General features: G+C 35.1%; 2 protein-coding genes across 21 annotated transcripts in view; one reads left to right on the top strand and one right to left on the bottom strand.

Annotated features, from left to right (window-relative positions):
- MBD5 (methyl-CpG binding domain protein 5) overlaps positions 1-15,145 on the bottom strand; it is a 435,973-nt gene extending 420,828 nt beyond the window's left edge. For all 20 annotated transcript variants that reach the window (XM_025431590.3, XM_025431683.3, XM_025431701.3 and 17 more), the window contains exon 1: positions 15,006-15,145. The gene's annotated coding sequence lies outside the window, so the exon portion shown is untranslated. The remainder of the gene's footprint in view (positions 1-15,005) is intronic.
- ORC4 (origin recognition complex subunit 4) overlaps positions 14,931-15,688 on the top strand; it is an 86,682-nt gene continuing 85,924 nt past the window's right edge. The window contains exon 1 of the mRNA XM_025431743.3: positions 14,931-15,063. The gene's annotated coding sequence lies outside the window, so the exon portion shown is untranslated. The remainder of the gene's footprint in view (positions 15,064-15,688) is intronic.

The raw sequence follows: 15,688 nt of genomic DNA, 5'->3' as shown, positions 1-15,688 counted from the left end.
AATTATACATAAAAGTCTGGACATAATTCTCAAGTAACCATACATTAAACTGAATTTGTTTTGGGACTCCTGGGTTGCTCAGTGGTTGAGCGTCTGCCTTTGGCTCAGGTCGTGATCCTGGGGTCCTGAGATCGAGTCCTGCATAGGGCTCCCATGGAGCCTGCTTCTTCCTCTGCCTGTGTCTCTGCCTCTCTCTGTGTCTCTCATGAATAAATCAAATCTTTAAGAAAATAAAAAATATACTAAAAACCAAACTGAATTTGTTTTATTGTGACAAATGAGAAACTACCAAGTTAGTCACTATGACATTTAAGTTAACAGTTTTTCAATATTACAACTAATGCAGACAATACATATAATCACACTAGAACAGTTAATACTTTTAAAAGTATGTGCCAGGCATTTTTAAAGATATATATAAGATATATATACATATATATCTTATTAGATAACCTTGCGGTGGGCACAATCATTATACGTATTTTACTAATGAGGATATTGAGGCACAGAATGTGATACAGGTAGGAATTGGTAGAACAAGGATTTGAATCCAGACAGCCTGGCTCTATAGTCCAAGCTCTTAACTTTTTTTAACACTGCCTATTTAATTTGGGGAAACTAGACAAAGAAAAGTAACCTATTTCCATTTTATTTCACTTAATAAGAATTACCAAAACACTGTTGTAAGCTAGGAGTAGAATATTTACATTAATGAAGTGTGATCATTTATTCAAACTTCTCTAATATCTGAGTTCCACAATATTTATAAGGTGCCCATTTTATTAGCTAAGTGAAGAAAAGTAAAAAGGTAAGAGTAGATCAGATCCATGTGTAGAATTTCACAGAAAGTCTTAAAATATTTTTAGGAGTAACGGATAATTTTATTTTTTAAAAAAGATGAAAAAATTTAATTCATAATTTCACAAAGATTCTGAAACATGGTTATTACTAATAATAGAAGCACAGAAAGAGAAGGAAATGAAATGAAATTTTAGTGAATATCCACAAGATGCTAGGATTTCATATGCACTCCAGTATTTATCAGTCACAACCCTGTGAGAAATAAGTCACTATACAAATTTTACAGACAATCCTACATTCGGAACAATCAGTATATGGAGCCAGTGTTCAAACTCAGGACCATCTCTGAAGCTCTAAAAGTTGTCCCTTATTAATCAAAAAAAGTATGGTTATCACTGATCATCTGTGAATATTATACTACAGACTTGTAGTGTATCTCAAATTCTGGAATTGTGCTATCTCCAGCTTTGTTTTTCTTTCTCAAGCTTGCTTTGGCTATTTGGGTGTTTTCTTGTGAAACCATACAAATTTAGTAATTCTTATTTTAGTTCTGTGAAAAATGCTGTTGGTATTCTGATAGGCAATGAATTAAATTTGGGTTATACAGACACTTTAACAATATTAAGTCTTCGAATGCATGAGCATAGGATATCTTTGCATTTGTTTGCGTCATCTCTAATTCCTTTCATCAGTGTTTTATAGTTTTCAGAGTACAGGTGTTTCACCTACTTGGTTAAGTTTATCGCTAGGTCTTTTATTCTTTCTGGTGCAATTGTAAATGGAATTGTTTTCTTAATTTCTCTTTCTCCTACTTCATTATTAGTATACTGAAATGCAACCAACTTCCGGTTATGGAATGAATTAAGTCACAAGAATAACATGTAAAGCATAGGGAATATAATCAATGGTACTGTAATAGTGTTGCATGGTGACAGCTGGTAGCTACACTTGCAGTGAGCACAGCATAACATAGAGTTGTTGAATCAATCCATTACATACCTGAAACAAACATAATGTGTGTCAACTACATTCAGATTAAAAAATCCAATAAAATAGTTCATTCCAAATATAAAAAAGATATAGAAATATATTTTAAATTCAATATTTAAGCATAAATTTCATAATCTTTCTTATCCAAAGTTATAATGTTTTAACAGTTTAAAATGGTATCTGTCTCACTTTTACATTCTTAACAGAATTTTTTGCATTGGTGTGTATAAGCAGTGACACAATATGAAGAATGTACTTCTGGATGGTTCTTTTGTTGTTTTTAGAAGGTTTAAATAAGATAATGTATGTAAAATGCTTAGCAAAGTGAGTGGCAAAAAGTAAGCACTCAATATACATGAATACTAACTACTACACTAAAAAATCCTATCCAGCATTCTTTAATCATAATTGTTATTTTCTAAACTGTATCCGATAAAGGCATTTTGGTGAGGTATGTCTCATACCTATTAGCTTATCACAGAACTAGGGATCTCGGGATACTTTGATAGAAAGACAAGTAGGAAGTTGTAAAATAAGGAACACATCAATCCCTAAACAACTCCCAAGTGATTCTTCATTTCTGTTTAAAAGGTATCCTGACCCTTAAGTGTTATTAAATAAATTTAGTAGACATCTTTTCAACACGAATAAGCTTCCCAAACACTTATGTCCTAGGACTGAAATCCTAAGTGGTCTGCTAGACACTTCATGAAAAATAAACCAATGGTAGTGATATCATCTCAGTAAGAATGTTCTATAAACTAGTAAAAAGGAAATAAGTGAACAAAGAAGAACTAAACTCAATTCTGTAGTTTTTGATTTTAGATGTTAACCAGCTTTAAAAGCATAGCCTGCCATTTCTGAGAATGCCAGAAAGTTAAATTCAAGATCATCTGATGGATGACCCAGTGGCAAAATTTACTGACGAACAATAATGTGACGCACCTTGTCTATTCTATGAACGCTTGTACATATTTTACCTCATCCTTACGATTTAACACATCTTTGCAATATCTTGGTCTTAATAAAATTCAAGTGACTTAATCCACTTTTTATAATGGTCTTAGCATTTAGGGTATTTCTTGAACTTTTATTAATCAGATTGTTTATTACTTAATACAGATAGAAACTGGCATTCAAAGAAGCTTACAACTTAAAGATTAACATGAATATATTTTATCAACAGTATAAGTTACATGGAAAACAATAATTAAAAATTTAATTTCTTCAAATTTGTCTTTAAAATTACTACCCTAGGGGTTCCTGGGTGGCTCAGTCAGTTAAGCATCTGCCTTTAGCTTCGGTCATGAAGCACTGGAATCCCTGCTCAGCAGAGTCTGCGTCTCCCTTATTCTCTCTCCCTTTTCCTCCCCACCTGCTTTGCTCATGCCTGTGCTCTCTCTTTCAAATAAATAAATAGAATCTTTAAAAAAAAAAAAAAAAAAAACTACTACTCCGAGATACATCATATTTTCAAGGCTAATATGGAGGCCTGAAATAGTTCATGCAACCTAATAATTTGTAATTAATTCTGACTGTATAAATTAATCTAAAAAAAGCCAAAATAAAGTTGGCATTGTATTGCGATCAGTTTGTAATTCTGCTTTTCTTAAAGGAATTTAAAAAATTTCTGAGTTCTAATAACATCAACACAAACATGCCCTAGATTTAGGACATTCAATTTGTGAATATGTCTTCTACTCTGTCTGTCTTGGTTTGCTCCAGGTACCACAATGTGATATATCGAGGTGCCAGTTAAAGGTCTTTTCAAGTTGTCCCACTGAATGTGTCCCTTAAGATCATTTGCTATGATATCCTACTCCAGCCTAGCACATTTGTAGGCTTTTCTTTTTCTTCATTATTTACAACTCAGTTTATTCACACCAGGATATTCTCCTGAATACATACAGACATTAATTTTAATTCCCTTTCTTCTTTTTCTTTTCTAAACTCTGCCTACTTGTTTAAGGCATAAGGTTATGGTCACTACTTACCATTGTTTTCTGTGTTAAAGGGGTTTTATATAACTTGACCACTATAACCATGATTCCATGGGGAAAATCACTATGAGTTTTAAACTCAAACAAAAATGAACTCTTATAATAAACCCTTTTAGAAGTTTTTGAACTGAGCACAAAGAATATTAGTCTAAGTATAAATATTAATCCTAAGGATAAAGAAAACGTAGGCCTATAACATCTTGCAGTTTGATTCCCACCTAAATCTCTAGCATCACCTTTTACCACGCACTCCCTAGTTCTTACCATCTGTTATTCTGTCATTTAATGCTAGGTACTATGCTCTCTCACCCCTCAGTACCTTTATACATTCTGTTTGTTACCTCTAAAAAACTTTTCTCCCTCTTGATCAAGTTAACTAATTCATTAGATTTCAGCTAACTAAGCAGTTCCTCAAAAAAAAAAAAAAAAAAAAAAAGAAAGTAAGTAATTGGAATAGTTTCAGCTTTGCACTTATTTATATGATTATTTGATTAATATCTGTATCTCTAGGATAAGTCCAGAAGAGCAAGATCCATGTCTATTTTTGGTCACTATTTTAGTGAGCACATCATAGGTGTCAACACATATTTATTAGAAAAAAAGACATTGGGAAACCACTGGTTAAAAAAAAAAAAAAAGAAAGAGAGAGAGAGAGAGAAAGAATACTGAGTCAATGACCCCTACATAAGAGAAAAATCACTGATTTTTCAAGTTAAAACAATACAGAGCCATATTTGATAGAACTCTTTTCCTCTTTTCAGGGGGAAAAAAGGTCCATTTGTCATGGTAGGGATAGGTGGTATTGTCTGACAAGATGGGGCCAGCTAGAAATAAATTATGCCAGATGCAAATAAAACTCGCTAAGTAAACGGAGAAAACATAAGCTATATCTTTGTTATTTTTAGAATTTATTTATATATAAGAGTCATAGTTTTATTTGTGTACTATTTACTATTGATCCTAGGGACAACTAGAGTATTAATTTTAATTTTAAAAGGAAAAATATAATTTTCCTGTTTTAACTACACAGTGTTTCATTTCCAAATCATATATAATATACTTGCTTTAGATTCTTCACAAATTTTCCAGTTAAAATTACAAAAAACTATTAACTTCCTTAGGTTTTCTGCAAGTTATTATTTCCCTATTTCTTTTCTGACCTGCATTCTTGGAAATAAAGTGTTAAAAACAAAAATGCAAGATGTATTATTTCTAACCCAATTTTCAATTTACCAGGTTATTTTGAATTTTAATCCTAGTTTTCAAACTACTAAAGGTAAGCTTCCCCATCCCCTCATCGCATTGGAAGCTTTGTCTTCTTGAGTTACTTTCTCCTGAACCAACCTACCGTTTCTCCTCTATCTAAACCCTGATTAACTCATGTTCTCCCAAGAAGCCCACTGTGATTAACTCTACAGAATTCTAATTGCTTCTTTACACTGCATATTTTCAGGCTCAGTTTGATGTCATTTTACTAAAGCTCCTGAAGTGTGTTTTCATGTTTCAGTCCCTTAAAAAAAAAAAAAAAAGAATTTTAAAAACTTGTTTTATCTTTGTCTTCTATTCAAACCATTACCTGAATACAGAAAAATTTTAAAAATGTTAAGTGACTATGCCATCCATATTTTGAAGGAGCATATAATTTGGAGCACTGATTAAAATAATAAGTCTATCTTAAGTCCAACATATACCTTATCTCAAACTAAAACTGACTTTATGACAAACATTCTTCACACCACTAGTTCCCTAGTCAAAATTTTCCTAGGTTAGTAAGAAATGCATTTTGCAATAAGAATCAAAGTATTTAAAGTCAGGTAGATTATAGCCATTGTTCCTCCCTCGATTGACTACACTTTTCACCCTGTTAGATAAGATTACATCAGTCTAACAGACCTTATTCCGTATCAAGTTATGATGATTGTTAGCCAATACTCAATTCTCTTCAAGGTATTGAAGGGATATATTCATGTGATGATTAGGGGATAGTACTACAATTTTCCTGGATCATTCTTTTACTCATTCCTTTAATACACAAGTATTTTTTGCCTTTATAAAATTACTGCATGAATATAAACTTGTTAAAAATAAATCCAAGTAATGCTGAAGTATACAAATTCTAAGAGTTCTCAATCTTCCAGCATCCCACTTACACACTTTCTATAAACCAAGGATATAAATTGCTGTATTTTCCAGACTTTTTTTTTTAAGATTTTATTTATTTATTCATGAGAGACAGAGAGAGAGAGACAGAGACAGAGACACAGGCAGAGGGAGAAGCAGGCTCCATGCAAGGAGCCCGATGTGGGACTCGATCCTGGATCTCCAGGATCACACCCCAGGCTGCAGGTGGCTCTAAACCGCTGTGCCACCGGGGCTGCCCTTCCAGACTTTTTCTTAAAGTATTTACATAAACAAAAGGCATGTATTTTATACAATTTTTTTTATTTTAGAAATATATGTGTACATGGTATAAAATATGTATTATATGTACATAAGTATACTTATATAGTACATGCGTATTATTCTGTGTGTGCATTTTTTACATAAATGGGATCATAGTGTACATATTATTTTGTGACATGTTTTCAATTTAGCTTATCTTGGAGATCTTTCCATGTTTTTTAGCTTACAAATCCAAATTCTGCATGGTCGTTGTTAGCTCTCATTCTGAGAGACCACAGGTAGTATTTTCTAACTTTCTTATAAAATTTCAAAATAAACGAATCATTTCTTTCAGTCCCCAGGAAAATGAATAATGTAGATTTTTCCATTGTAATATATTTTAATTAAAAGCATTTTAGCAAGTATTCATTGAATTTAATATGATTTTTTCATCTTTCCTTAAATTTTTAAACCTCCTTAAACTTGTATTTTAATAAAAATATATGTACATAAAGAATGCAGACATTTAGTAATCAAGGACAACAATTAGCAAAAAGCAAAATTTAGCTTTCAAAAAAAGAGAAAACATTATAATGTAGCAAATGTGCCTACTTATTAGAATAACGGAACACATATACACATAACTCATTTTCTAAATCAATGAGGTAGATTGCACAAAAATAGTGAAGCTGGTGAAGAAATTTTAAGAATTCTTAATAGCTTCAAAAAGAAAAAAAAAAACTTTTAAAACAGTTTACCAACATACTTAGAACATAGAAACCACAAACAGCAGGAACAGCAAACCAGAAAAGCAACATAAGATTAAATTAAAATCTGTATTATGTATGTTTAGTCTCCTCCCATACATACATCGCTGCAGTAATGTGACTGTTATTTTTGTTTTCTAATAGGCAACACATTGCTATGTTCTTCAAACTGGAAAACAGGAGTTGAGTCAATTAGCAAACATCTACTATAGAATTTACTAAAAAGAAAAAAAACCCCAAAACAAAAAACACAACACTAAACTGGGTCACTTAAATAAGATACATAATAATATAAGCTGTTAGGCTTTATTATCAAAAGAAACTGCTGAAGGAAATGCTATACTATTTCTGGTAGAAAATAGGCTGCATTTTTAGATTTCTATAAAAGAATTAACGTTAATACTGCCTAAATGAAAAAAAAGTATTCATAAGGAATGGCATGATTTAGGAGAGCCTATGGCTACACAAAATCATTGCCATCATTACTGGTGATATTTGTAGCTGGTATAAAGCTTTCTGATATATAGTGAACTGAACACTGCAGCTTTAATTGAAGTTTGAATGTTATAAACAGTTAGATGTCTGGCTCTGGCCTGCATTCTAATACCATCAGCAGAACAGAGATGGGAAGTATAAACAAACCTTTTAACTAGATTACAGTCTCTAAAATGGCCAAGAAATCCTTCAGCACAAACTCCTGTGTGACAAATGTGGGAGAAGGAAAATGATTTTGGAATAATGCTAAAAAAAATAGCCTCTGCAATTTCTGTCATTTCTTGGAACATGTATTTGACTTTCTAAATATTTGCTTAATATTAATTAATGATAAATTTTATATTTAACTTTCCAAATAAGTAAAAATCCTTTTTATCTTACATAGCAGCTGTTTTTTAGATCAGTATATCCCAAGTAAAGAAGCTATTTAAAAATCAATACTTTTGTTGACGTGGAAGACTACATGTACACAGCCAAGACTATTATTTTTAGATAGTAGTAATATTAAGAATGTAGGATTAAGTTAATTAACGGTCAACAGATCAGTAGACATTTCTGTACTCAAGGTATACAGAAAACAATAGCTTTGGATACCAGGATAAATCTTAATATAACTTAGCATTCAGTCAAAACTTAAGAAACATTTTAGGTTCACTTCCAACTTCCAAAATATAGATGTTAAATTTTTAAAAAGGGCAGCACAAGAATGTAAATCTTAACACTGGCACCATACAGAAATTTTTCCTCTAATTGCCTCAATCTTGTTTGGTTGGCAAAGAACTCAGTGAAGCATGGATGTGCAAAAATTTTTCAACACTGCAAGGCGGGTGACTGATTTATATAAATCATTTTGGTCCTTTAAAACAATACGTTCTGATAAATTACTCAATGACACAGATTTAATTACAAGTTCTCTAAGAAAAGGTTATATAGGTCAACTGAAACAGGACTCAAATTAGAATTAGTCAACATAGAACTCTGAATGAAGTATATGGTTTTCACCAGGTTTGACATCATCATGATTTTCTTCTCTATTACGTGCAGCTACATTAGAAGACATAGCTTAATATACGTTAAGCCTGGTCTCAACACGTGTCTGAAAAATTATACTGAGTCATTCCAACTTCTGAAATCTCACATGATATTACAGAAATATGTCAAACAGAAACAATGATGAGTTAGAAACTGTACTTTTAACTTTTATCTTTAGGTATTGTCTTTGCCTATTAGGAATTACCTTTAGGTTATCTAAGGAAATTATTTGAGGCCATAGACTTATTCTATCCCACTGATTACTTATTCTGTAAAGCAATAAAACCAATTTGTTATAAAATTTCCTTTCTGAAATATAATAAATTTCAGAGAATAGTTCTCAGCATTTAAAAATATATCCAAGTTCTATGGGTCATAATGCATTGGCATAATTATTTATAGAACGATAGTCAATTCATGCTTATAGGATGAAAGTATATTTACTTAGGATGCATATGAAAATTACTTAACAGAATTTTTAAAAATTACTCTTTTCTCCTAGAAGCAAAGGATGTGAAAGTAAATCTGGTTAGCTGGGACAAAACCTATTTTAATTCAGTAGTTGCTTTAAAGAACAACTATATAATAATCTAAACATCTAAGGAATCCAACAAGTTGTCCATTCTCATACTAAAAATATTTCTGACTTAAAGTAGTACTAAAAAGAATACATTAAACTTCATCCTATATGTGTAATGTAGTAATTATGAAGATCTTATAAGATACAGGGTCCAGAAGATTATATCTATCTATCTATATATATGTGTGTGTGTGTGTGTGTATACACACACACACACACACACACACACACACTCAACCACCAGGCAATATATGTTCCCTCTGTGTAGAGGTTTTCCATTACAACATTTACATTAAAATGTTTACAGTAAATATTCATTGGGTCACAAATTGTTAGAACCTTCAAACTTCACCTAACAAAATGGTAAGTGTAACCCACGCAAGAGAGAGGAAGCTCAATATGTAGAAAGCCTAAATGTAATGTTTGCCATACAAAGAGAAGACTGACTTTATGTATACAGCTGGCCCCTGAACAATGAGCGCTGACCTCTGTACAGTTGAAAATCTCATGTAACGTCTGACTCCCCTAAAACTTCACTACTAAAAGCCTACCATTGACCTTCTAGAAGTCTTACCTATAACATAAACAGTCAATCAACACATATTTTGTATGCTGCATGTATTATATATTGAATTCTTACAATAAAGCTAGAGGGAAGAAAGTTTAGAAAATCATAAGGCAGAAAAAAATATACTTATAGTACTATAAAAATTCTGCATATAAGTGGACCCGCAGTTCAAACCTGTATTGTTCAAGGGTAAAGTGTATTTTATTTCAAGTTGCACACTAGTCTGCATCTATGTTCCTTATAAAAAACTGGGTTTATTTATTGTTTTTCTGTCCTTGTAAACTTTAAGAAATTGTTCATCACTCTATCAATAAGTTACTGGGGCCGTGATTTTACTGTTTACCAAAGTGCTTACTGACTGATAAAAACTATTGTGGCTGTGTTTTAAAGTGTTATGAATTTACTGTGATTAAGTGTTTTGCTGCTATATGTAAAATGTGATTTTGTCAGTAATAGGTTTCCCCATTTGCAAAATGGGAACAATGTTCAAAGTTCACAGGATCAGTGTATTGATATATTTAACACAGTGTTAGACACCTAAAATAAATGGTAACTATGTTTATTACTAAAATAAAAAGTTAAGAATGGATTTGAAAGAGAACAGAATTGACCTTCAGAAATCTGTTTAACTTCACAAAATACTATATCAGCAAGGGAGTCCCTCCTTTCAAACTGAATCAGTATTATTCTAAAAAGTACAGTTTAAGGGAAAAAGATAATACAGGAAATTTCTCCCTAATTACATATGAATGCCATGATAGGAACCAAGATAGTATTCTTTGGTTTTGAAACATTCATTAACTAAGAAACTTTCAAATCATTTTATTGAAGTTGTATCACATAATGAAGATTAAAAATTTGAACTAACCAATTTAGAGCTAGAACTAGAAAGCTTCTAATGAGGATCTTGGAGGAATTTATCTCGTGCACACTGAAAATTCCAAAACTCCTAAATAGGATATACTGTAATTATTCCATGATAATTATACTGTTAGATTAAACTATAGAAATTAAACGATCAAAATGATAATATGCCATGTCTTCCAATGAACCATGAAAGATAACATGTTATATGAAATGTAAAAAGAAAAGTTACTTCTGAGAAAAAAAAAAAAAGTTTAAGTTTGGAGAGTTTGGGTTTTGTTTTTGCAGGGGAATAATTTAATGAGATACTTCAATGAACAATGTTGATAACCTTCAAATAAAAGTATTCATCAATAAAATACTAGCAATGATAGCCACATACACTAATTTTACGGTCTAAAATTAATGAGTTATACACAGAATAGAAATCCCCAGAATACAGTATTAAGTGGAAAATTTTTCTTTATATTTTTCTATTTTAATAAAATACAGCAAAATCCTTCTTAAACATGCATTTTTTTTACACCTAACAGTATCCATTTAGTTGATATAAAACTTATTTAGGAAGAAACATCAAAATAAAGTCATGATCAATATACTTGTGGAATACAATTAAAACATCTCTTCACATTAAACTGTAGGGACCATCCTTGTTTCTCAGATGCCTAGCACTGTGCCTGACAGACAGTAGATGCTCAATAGATGTTTAATGAATACCTAAATACAATCTGTTTTGCACATACATTCAAAATCCAGACAAGTTTGCAAAGGTACATAAGTTGGACATAGGCTTTCTGGCTGACTTCATGGGGTCCCAGTGATGACTAGAAGTAAATCTTCATATCCATAGAAAACTGGAAAGTTGATAAGTGTCTGGGTAAGGACCAAAAAAACAAAGTCAGGGAAACATGTCACCTAAGTAACAGTTGCTTTATAGAGCTGGTAAAAGTGGCCTAATCATTCCAATAACCTATTGCACTAGTCAATCAATGAAATGAGATTTAAGTGTATCTTGAACATCTGCTAGTATATCTTTAATTGGAATTTTTTTGAAATCGCTTATTAAAAATAAATTACTTTTGTTGAATTGCATCCTGGACAAGGATCCGAGGGAATATGTTTTTACTTTCTATGAGCACTGTGTTGTTAGCAGGATTTAATTTGGCTAAGAGAAAAAGTGAGTGCTACAGCAAAAATAAATTTAAAAATTCATGGTAGTGGAGAAGTCATAGCAAGGGGGAGAGGAAAGAAAAAAGGAAGAAAGGAATCCCACACATGGGAGCAAGGAAATTCAAATATACCTAACTCTATCGTCATTGACGACCAACAATCAGTAGGGCCTACTGTGCACCGGACACTGTGCTGTAAGGGATATAAAATGTTAACAAGCCAAAAAATCCTTAGTCTTTAGTGGTTCACAGAGCAAGACTGACAGGTAAACATTTATAATACAATATGCCTCATTCTTACATGCGGGTCTTTCATCCAAGAGCAAGAAGCATATTTACTGATGAATTAGAAGTGCAGAGAAAAAATAAGCATCAGGGGAAGCTGAAATAATTCTCAAAATAGTAACTATCCAGAATGAGAGAGATCAGTACCTTTTAAATCAACAACAAATAACTGAATTATAAATAGACAAAATTTTGGCTTAAAGCTATTTACCTAAATATTCTTAGAATATTATGCCTCCACATAAAATCCGTTAAGTGCTATATGCAAAATTGTGAATGACAGTTTCATTTCTGAGCAAAGAAAATGAGGTAGTGTAGCGTAGTGAATATTAAGAGACCTAAGTTGTCTGGTCCATGCATAGTCTGCCCACTTAGAGGCCTTGGAACCTAGGCAAGTTCCTCAAGCTCTCCAAGCTTCAGCGATTTGGAAAATAAAGAGCTGGATAAAGCGACCTCCAAGATATCACTTAGATGAAAATTGCAATCTCAAAGTTTCTTAATATTCAAAAAATAAGCCATAATAAAAACGGTTTCTAAATATAAATCATTTTCCACCTTAGAGGAAGCCTAAAATTCTCAAGCCATACAGGGTTACCCTAGGAGTGGTGGGATAAAGAAGTGTTTTCCAAAGAAAAGCAGACATAAATTAAATAAAGGTATTATACTCAAGACTGTAAATTTTTACTCAGCTGCCGACGGGGCAACTACCATCCAATTATCTACACAATTCGCTTTACTTAAAATTGATTTCTTCACTAAGTTCTACTTTCTCACTCTTACATTAAGGTTGCTGAGGAATTAGGGTGAGGACGAGGAATCCTAGGTGGACCTGGAACAGTAGTATTGATGTTGTGAGAAGAACTTGAACTTGACATAGATTTCTGCTGAAGTGCACCAGTTATAACCTCAGAGAAAGGTAAGAAACTGTTCAAATTTATAACAGAAAGGAGGGAAATAAGACCATATTGTTTACTGCTACACAGCTCTTTCCCCGTGTCTCAATGTCTACTTTTGCACACACGTTAATGAGAATTCTGCAGAACAAGTTTCTACATTTGCAGTTCATTTTTGCCACTAAAATAGAAGCGATAGATATTATGTTTGGGCTTCACCATCAAGAAAATAAAAAAAAAAAAATCGAAACTATTACCATGCTGTTATAATATGTACGTCAAACATCCGTCTAGATTTATTTTTCTTCGATCCTTTCTATTTGATCAAATTGCTGTTTTCATATTACCAGTCTGATCATAAAATTGCTGCTTTACAGGAGAATATTTTTTGCTGACATAAATTACGGGATCAGAGATACCAATGCAGTTACAAAAAAGGGTGTGTGTGTGAGAGAGAGAGAAAGACAGAGAGAGTGTGTGTGTATATGAATGTGTGCATCCATCTTCAAGGAAAGGATAAAGAAATGTTATGTAGGAGACAAAATGCCACTTTCCAATGTAAGCCCTAGTAAAAGGCCTACCTTGGAAACATACTTTCTAACATCTGTGAGACAAAAATGCAACACTGAATTTGAAAGCCACAGTGATTTTTAGGAAGACTCTTCTCCTACAGACCTAAACCTGGGTTTATCTTTCAATTCATGTCCAACGAGAATGAATATCCTAACTAGGACTTCGCGACTGGACTCCTGAAGATGCATTTTAGAGATCTGTCTCCTTTCCCATGCACTGAGCAATCTGGTTCAGTACCCCAGGAGATGAAAAACTCCTCTCCATTTACAACACTAAATAAATAATTCAGTTAAAACTGAAAGTGGTACCAATCCAGCAAACTATTGATGGAGAGGTCTGGCCTTCCATGAAGCCAGAGCAACGTAAAGTTTTCAATGGGGATTACTTGTTCAGACAAGTTACAAAGATCAGAAAAATACCCAGATTAATTAGGAAGCAGTTAACAGTCTCGTGTTATGGAAAATAAATCATCAGGAATGTATGCAGGGGAGAGACAATACCGGTGGCATTCGAACTTTGAGCATTTTAAGCTTTGAACTTTACATGCTGGTCTATGGAATGAGCATTTCACCAGAGGAAAAAAAAAAAAAAAAAAAAAAGCAGTCATACAAGTCAACACCTAACCAAAGGCCTCTATCAACTAAAGATGTGAAATCTTCCATGCAAGTCAGACACAACAACAACAACAACAAAAAAAAAAAAAAGGAAAGAAAAAGAGAAGCAAAGCCAGAAAGCAAAAACCAAGTCTGTTCCAACACAACAACAACAACAACAAAAAAAGAAGAAGGGAAAGAAAGAGAAGCAGACCCAGAAAGCAAAAACCAAGTCTGTTCCAACACAACAACAACAACAACAAAAAAAAAAAAAAAAAAAAAAAAAAAGGAAAGAAAAAGAGAAGCAAAGCCAGAAAGCAAAAACCAAGTCTGTTCCAACACAACAACAAAAAAAAAAAAAAAAGGAAAGAAAAAGAGGAGCAAAGCCAGAAAGCAAAAACCAAGTCTGTTCCAACAGAGAAGTCAATTTCCCAAATCACATACAGAATCCCCCCAAAAAAGGGGGAGGATTAAAAAAAAAAAAAAAAAAAACAACAACAACCACTCAGGTCTACAAATGGATAAGCAGTTCCGACACATCCCAGATCAGATCCCCACAAATGCAGCGGAGCTTTTCCTGGGCGGGGGGGAGGTGGGGGGGTGGGGGGGGGAGGAGGAATTAAAAAAAAAAAAAAAAGCTCTCCAAATGAATTTTTTCAAGTGACATCTACAAAGTGTGCCTCTTTCTGCCTCTCTCCCTGGCGCCTCATTGGAGGAAGGAGGGGGTTGTTTTCCTACGCCGCCCCCCCCCGGGGCGGGGGGGGGGGGGAGCAAAGACACAATCAAGATGTGAGCCGGAGGGGAGAAGCCACTTTTGACAACAGCAAATAAAAATAAAAGTGGCGCGGTCCGGTGACAGGCCGGCGCCCCGCTCGCACACCCCTCCCCGCGCCCCCCAGCACCACCCCCTCCTCGCCGCGAGCTCCACTGCGTATGTGGTTCGCGGCTCCCGCCGCCCCGGAGTTCAAGTCGGAGCCGGGGGACGGCGGCGGGGCCCCCGCGGACGCACTTACCTTTCCGGCCCCCCACTTTTGGGCGCCTTCCCCGGAGCCGCGGAGGATGACACAAAGGGTAATAAAGGGGGGGCGGCGGCGGCGGCGGCGAGCCGGGCAAGCGGCGGCTCCGGGCGCGGGCAGGGAGATGTCTCCAGCCAGGGCCCGGCGGCGGCGGCGGCGGCGGCGGCGGCGGCGGCGGCGGCGGCGGCGAGGGGCTGTGCTGCCGGGAGGCTTCTGCTTCTTTCTCTCCCCTCTCGCGGCCGGAGAGGAGGAGGGTGGAGGGGGCTCGGGAGGGAGGCTGGCGGAGGGGTGAGGGGGTAGGAGTCGTGGATGGGGGTTTGCGAAGAAGAAGAAACTCCTTCTTCCCCTGCTCTCCTCGGGCTCAATCCCCCTCTCGGGGCTCGGGGCTGGAGGGTGGGGGAAGGAACTCGGGCGCCTCCCCCCCACCCCCCTCGATTCAAGGTTGAAGCGGGGCAGAATTAGTGTCCTGTCCCTTTAAAAATAGAAATAAAAGGTGCCCCCCCTCTGCCACTGCCTCTCTCTTCATCATCAGCTGCTGCTGCTGCTGGGGTCTCTCTGCCGGGGGGGGGGAGGGGGGGTTCGGGTAGAAGAGACGGGAGGCGCCCACTGCGCATGTCCCTCCCTGACGGGAGGCTTGGTTGGTGGACGGCAGGAGGAGGGGGAGGGGAGGAAATGAGACG

Source organism: Canis lupus, chromosome 19, assembly GCF_003254725.2.
Source record: "Canis lupus dingo isolate Sandy chromosome 19, ASM325472v2, whole genome shotgun sequence".
NCBI classification, from domain to species: domain Eukaryota; kingdom Metazoa; phylum Chordata; class Mammalia; order Carnivora; family Canidae; genus Canis; species Canis lupus.
This window is presented reverse-complemented; position numbering and strand designations above follow the sequence as displayed.